Raw genomic sequence first — 6,476 nt, 5'->3', positions numbered from 1 at the left:
CTCTTATGTATATAAGAATTCTTCTTTATGCATTAATGCCAACGTCACTCACTAAATTACCTAAACCCGATCCCTCAGCAAATAAGCTTGTCCCAAATTACTAGTTCATACAATTCCTAGATTCCTGGTAATAAGATGTGAACATCAAGAGAGTAAGACGACCAAAACTTATACCCTCATCCCTAAGCAATATAACCCTTAGGAGTAATTCAACAAGAACCTGAATTCTAAGGAACCTCCCGACACTCATGCAATTCATAAATCATGCTAATGAATGAGTTAAACACAACAAGCATTGAAACAAATGAATTACTCTAACAATTAATGGAAAAGCATATGAAAATAAGAATCAATACAAGTTTACAAGTTTACATTATCCCCCAACAACAAATAGAAATTAGTTCCCCATAGACATGGAGGAACTCTATGAACAATAGAAGAGAATGAGAAAGAAAGCCTAAGAATTGGGAAAAGAGTGTATTCTTATGCTTCTCTTTACAGGAGATACAAAACCTAGAGCCCTAGGATCCTTTAAACAAGGTGAGAAACGTGCAAAAACAGGGTCCGGTCCCATATAGTCAAAATAGAGCAGAAACATTGCCTGATCCACGAAAGTTGACGCTCAGGCGTCCAAGGAGACTGCCCGGGCGGTGAGAGCACCTCATGTAAGTCCTGGGATTCGAGTTTGGCCGCCCAAGCTTCGAGACCCCGTCGCCTAGGCGGTCAGGGAGGGCGCCCGGGCAGCAGACGCCAATTATGCTCGCTTGAGCCTTCATTCTAGGCGCCCGGGCTTCGTGTTGTCCCTCCTTCTGGTGCTTCTTTAGGTCCTTTCGAGCTCCATCTTCTAGGCTCTTCATCTCTGCTTCCAGTATTACTTCAATCTCTGTCAAAACAAGGGGAATTAGTCATAAAATTATTAAAATCAACCTCAACTCTCTTATTCACACAATTTATTGAAAAAGTATGAGTCCAAGCAAGTTTCTAAGTAAAAAAGGGTTCTTTTAGTATCAAAATCACATTACAAATAACAGTGTTTTAAACCGTTATCACAACCCCAAACTTAGAACTTTGCTTGTCCTCAAGCAAAACAGAATGTAACTCAGCTTTTCAGAACAATCACTACAATGACTCAACATATTTCATAAACTTTTCTTTCCAAGACAAGGTATCACTTTTATCAATTCAGCATAAAGATCTCAATCAAGATGTGCATATGCCTTAATTCAATCAAAATCATATGATGCTCATACATTTTCAACAGATGCTATTCTTAAGAATTATCAATCAACCAAGCAAGGATGAAATCAGAAATTCAAAGAACTATTCCTCACCAAGGAAGGTGTTTCACTCAAGCATTCAAAAGTGTATCACTCAAGCACTCAAAAGTGTTTTACTTAGCTCACAGGTGTTTCACTCTGCTATCACAATGTCACACAAATTAATTTTTCATTTCATTTAACCATAATCAAACATTGATGGTTACCTATTGATCCTATGATGTAACCATGGAGGTAGTACCAGCCAAATGAAGTTTGGACAATAACAGAATACAAATTTGTATCTGATTTGGACAATAACAGAATACAAATTTACCATGTGGTGTCATCCTTTCCTTTACCTTTCTTTTTAGCAGCTTAGGTTTCAGTCCCGGGTGCATCTTTAAATGAAGCTTTGAGACTGGTCTTCTTTTCCTAGGCTTGCTGTCCAGTGTTGTAGGCATTGAAGATCACCTCCTCTTCTTGGTCTTTGAGGGCTATGGTACCTTCATCAACATTGATGGTTACCTTGGTCGTCTTCATGAATGGCCTTCCAAGAATAATAGGGATCTCCGCATTTTCTTCCATTTCTAATACCACAAAGTCCACCAGGAATCTCAAGTTGTTGATTTGCACCATCACATCTTTCACACACCATAGGGTCTTTTAGGGGATCCATCTGCCATGAGAAGAGACATCCTTGCTGGCTTAACTTCCAAATCACCAATCTTTTTTAGAACAATCAAGGGCATTAGATTGATACTGGATCCTAAATCAATTAAGGCTTTCCCTATTTTATGGTTTCTAATGGTGTAGGGGATAGTGAAACTTCCTGGGTCTGCCACCTTGGGAGGAAGTGCCTTTTGTAAGATCACACTGCAATCTCCCTGTATCTCCTTTGAATAATATTTTCTTTTGAGAAGCTTTTGCAAAAAGTTAGCATATTCAAGGATTTGTTGCAAAGCCGCTGTCACAGGAACTTTTATCCCTAATTCCTTGGAGATCTCACGAAGGCATGCTGCTTGCTTCTTTTTTTCTCCTGTGGGGTATTCCTCAAGATGATTTTCTTCAAATTTTTCATTTTTTTCTTTTTTCGTTTCTTCTTCTTCTCCCATCAAATTTTTTTCTTCTCCCTCTTCTTTTTCAATCTCATTTTTTTTCTCTTGCCTCTCTGTCCTCTTTTTCTTTCTCTTTTCTCTCACTCTCCTCTTTTTTTCTTTCTTTATCCCTCTCATTTTCCACACTTGCAATAGCCTTACATTCTTCTTTGGGGTTAACTTTAGTATTAGTCTCAAAGTCTTTAAAAGGTGTCTCCTTCAACTGTTGTTCTAATTGACCCACCTGTACTTCCAAGTTTCTGATAGCAGCATTTGTGCTTTTTTCATTTGACATAGCTGCCTACATGAATTGTTGGAGGGTTTCTTCCAGCCTGGTGGTTCTGTCAGTTAAAGAGGGTTGTTGCTACCACTGTTGCTGCTACTATTATGGTGGCCTGTTGCATTGCCCACCCATTTGCCCAAATTGCCCACCTGTTTACCCTTGATTGTAATTATTGGGGCGGAATTGGTTCTGGTTGCCCATGTAGTTGACTTCCTCATTAAGGTTCTCTGGAACTGCACATTGACCATTAACATGGTCACCACCAATAGCTCATAGAGTTGTTGTTGTACCTGGGCCACATTCTAAAATTCTTTTTGTGGTTGAGTGAGCTTCTTTGTCAGGATATCCAGCTATTGAGTAATAATTTTATTCTAAGCAAGCAAGGCATCATAGGATTGTAAATTTAGAACTCCTTTGGGTTGTGATGGAGCCCCTCTTTCACTGTGCATCTCATTGTCATTGGTAGTTATGTTCTCGATCAATTCGTATGCCTCATCAGGGGTCTTGCATTTGATATTGCCTTCAGCTGAGACATCCAACATCAATTCAGTGTGTGACCTAAGACCTCCAAGGAAAAGAATGACTATTGTTCCTTCATGAAAACCATGGGTAGGCGTCTTTCTCAGCAGGATTTTGTATCTATCCCATGCCTGACCCAAGGTTTCCTCCATGCCTTGTCTGAAAGAAGAGATTTCCTGCTTCCCTTTGTTGATCTTTTATTGTGGGAAGTATTTATTGAGGGACTTTGTAACCACATCTTCCCACAAAGTGAAACGGTTTTTAGGAAAAGAGTTCAACCATAATTTAGCATTACCTCCAAGAAAAAAGGGGAATAGGCTCAATTTTATAACCTCATCAGGCACCCTATTTATTTTCACCGTGTTGAAGATCTCATTGAAGGTAGTCAGGTGCTCATATGGACTTTCATGAGATAGTCCATTGAATTGGTTGCTCTTTACAAGGTGGATCAGGGCAGACTTCATCTACATATTTGCAACGTTAACCCTTAGCTTTGCAATGTTGTTAAAATGATGAGGGCCAACAACTATTGTATAATCTGCCAAGCTGCGCCTATTAGCATTGGTCTTCGCACCTCCTTCACCAGTCTGGGAAGCCATTGAAATTTTCTCTAGAGGAGGTTCTCTAGATAATTTATTTCCTCTTGGCCTCCTGCTGGTTTCAAGCCCTTCAAGAAGAGGTTTAGGATTTTTGCTGCTTCTTGTTCTAACACTATCCTGCATAAACAAAGCACAAAACCCTAGAGAATATTGTTAGCACAAAAATAAAACTAAAATTAGGGATTGAAAAATAAAAATGGGAAAATAAACAAATAAGAAAATAAAATCAAATCAAATCAAAATTAATCAAGAATCACACAAATAGAATAGCTTATACCGTGAGTCCCTGGCTACAGCGCCGAAAACTTGTTAGGGCAAATCGGCAAGTGTACTGAGTCGCACAAGTAATATAAAATGGTAAGACCAAGTATCGTATCCTAGAGGACTCTCGACGCTGAACAATTGTGTGAAAACATGATTAATTAAGACGTAAAAATAAAAAGAGATCATGGGTTTGGAGTGCAAAAATAATAAAGAAAATAAAATGCAGTTGATCAATGGCAAAGGAGCACATAGATGAACGGAGATTGATTTGTATGAGATGGATATGTTGTTGGGGTTAGATTTCACCAAGTTCCCTCTCATGTATATAAGAATTCTTCTTTACGCATTAATGTCAACGTCCCTCACTAAATCACTTAAGCCCGATCCCTCGGTAAATAAGCCTATCCCTAATTACCAGTTCATACAATTCCTAGCATTCTTGGTAAAAAGATGTGAAGATCAAGAGGTTAAGAGGACTAAGACTCATACCCTCCTCCATGAGCAATATAATCGTAAGGAGTAATTCAACAAGAACCTTAATTGAAAGGAACCTCCCAGCACTCATGCAACTCATAGATGATGCTATTATATAAGCAAGAATAAAAACAAATGAATTACTCTAACAATTAATGAAAAATCATATGAAATTAAGAATGAATTCAAATACATGAGAGTTTACAAGGTTACATCATTCCTCAACAATAAATAGAAATTAGTTCCCCATAAACATGGGGGAATTGTATGAACAATGGAAGAAAGAAAGAGAATGAAAGACTAAGAATTGGCTAAGAGTGTATTGCTATGCTCTTCTCTGCCAGGGATGCAAAACCTAGAGCCCTAGGGTCCTTTAAATAGTGCCAGAAGTGTCCTAGAGTGTGGCCCGATCCAAAAGAATCAAAATACAGCAGAAATAGTGCCTGATCCACGTGAAATCACGCTCAAGCGTCGTAGGGAGGACGCCTGGGCGAGAATTAAAGGTCGTGTAAGGCCTGGGCATCAGATTTGGATGCCCAAGCTACGAAGTTCCACCATCTGGGCGTCAGGGGCCACCGCTCGGGCAACGAGCGTCGATTTTGGACGCTTGGTTTGCTCCTGGACGCTCGGGCTTCGCGTTTTCCCTCCTTCAGGTGCCTTTTTAGCCTCCTCTGAGCTTTATCTTCTTGGCTTTTCACCTCTTCTTCTAGTATTACCTCAATCTCTGTCAAAACAACAGGAATTTGTTAGGAAACCATTGAAATCAACCTCAACTCTCTTATTCACACATTTTATTGAAAACTCATGAGTCCAAGCAAGTTTCTAAGTGAAAAAGGGTGCTTTTAGTATCAAAATCACATAACAAATAACGGTATTTTAAACCGTTATCAATCTCAAGCACCTGTTTCATACATTGTGAGCCGTCACCTATATTTTATGACATCATGCATCATCTCGACATCAATCGACACACCAGAATCTCATAAAGCAGTACTCATCACAAAAACACAACATAGTTGAATCAAAGCAGTTATATTCATTCAAGCAAAGCACAATAAAAATAAAATAAAATAAAATAAAATAAAAAATAAATTTAAAAGGAAAAGTGTAGAAAATTGGTTTGCCTCACAGCAAGTGCTTCTTTAACGTCACTAGCTTGACCCAGTCTTTCTCATCATGGCATCCATCAGTAGATGCTGATATATGAATCCTCTTAGCATCTCTCAGTAGATGTTGTCCTAACTGTAAAAGAAAAATCAAATCCACACCACACAACTAAATAAATAAATAAAAAATTGGGTTACCTCTCAGCAAGTGCTTCTTTAACGTCACTAGCTTGACCCAATAAGTGCAGGTCACATCTTTTATTTTGGTGTCATCCTTTCCCTCTGCATACCAATGGTTTTCATCAACCTTTTCGGTTCTCCTTGAAATTGGAGAAACAATCTCTATGAGACCATTAGCTCTAAGTTCTTTAACAACCCAAAGCTTTTTGTTGAATTGCACAGGGAAGCCTGGTCTCAGCCCTTCATGTTCCTTCAAAGGACCTTGATAAACACTTTTTCCTTTGCTATCTTTCTCTTCTTCATTCACCTGTGACAGAAAACACTTTTTACCTTTCTTGTTTGATTTAACAGCTTTGGTACTAGTCTCGAGTGCATCTTTGTGTGCAGCTTTAAGACTTGTTTTCTTCACTTGGATCCGCTGCTCAGCATTGAAGGAATTGAAAATCACCTCCTCTTCTTGGTCCTTGAGAGCTATAGTGCCTTCATCAACATTGATGATTACTTTGGTCGTCTTCATGTATGGCCTTCCAAGAATAATAGGGATCTCCAAATCTTCACCTATCTCCATCACTACAAAGTCTACCAGGAATTTAAGATTGTCAGTTTGAACCATCACATCTTCCACCACACCAAGAAGAAGAGAGAAAAGAAAAAAAAATTGAAGTTGAGAGAGAGGAAAAAGAAAATATTGTGATAGA

This window comes from Vigna radiata, unplaced genomic scaffold (assembly GCF_000741045.1).
Source record: "Vigna radiata var. radiata cultivar VC1973A unplaced genomic scaffold, Vradiata_ver6 scaffold_212, whole genome shotgun sequence".
NCBI classification, from domain to species: domain Eukaryota; kingdom Viridiplantae; phylum Streptophyta; class Magnoliopsida; order Fabales; family Fabaceae; genus Vigna; species Vigna radiata.
This window is presented reverse-complemented; position numbering follows the sequence as displayed.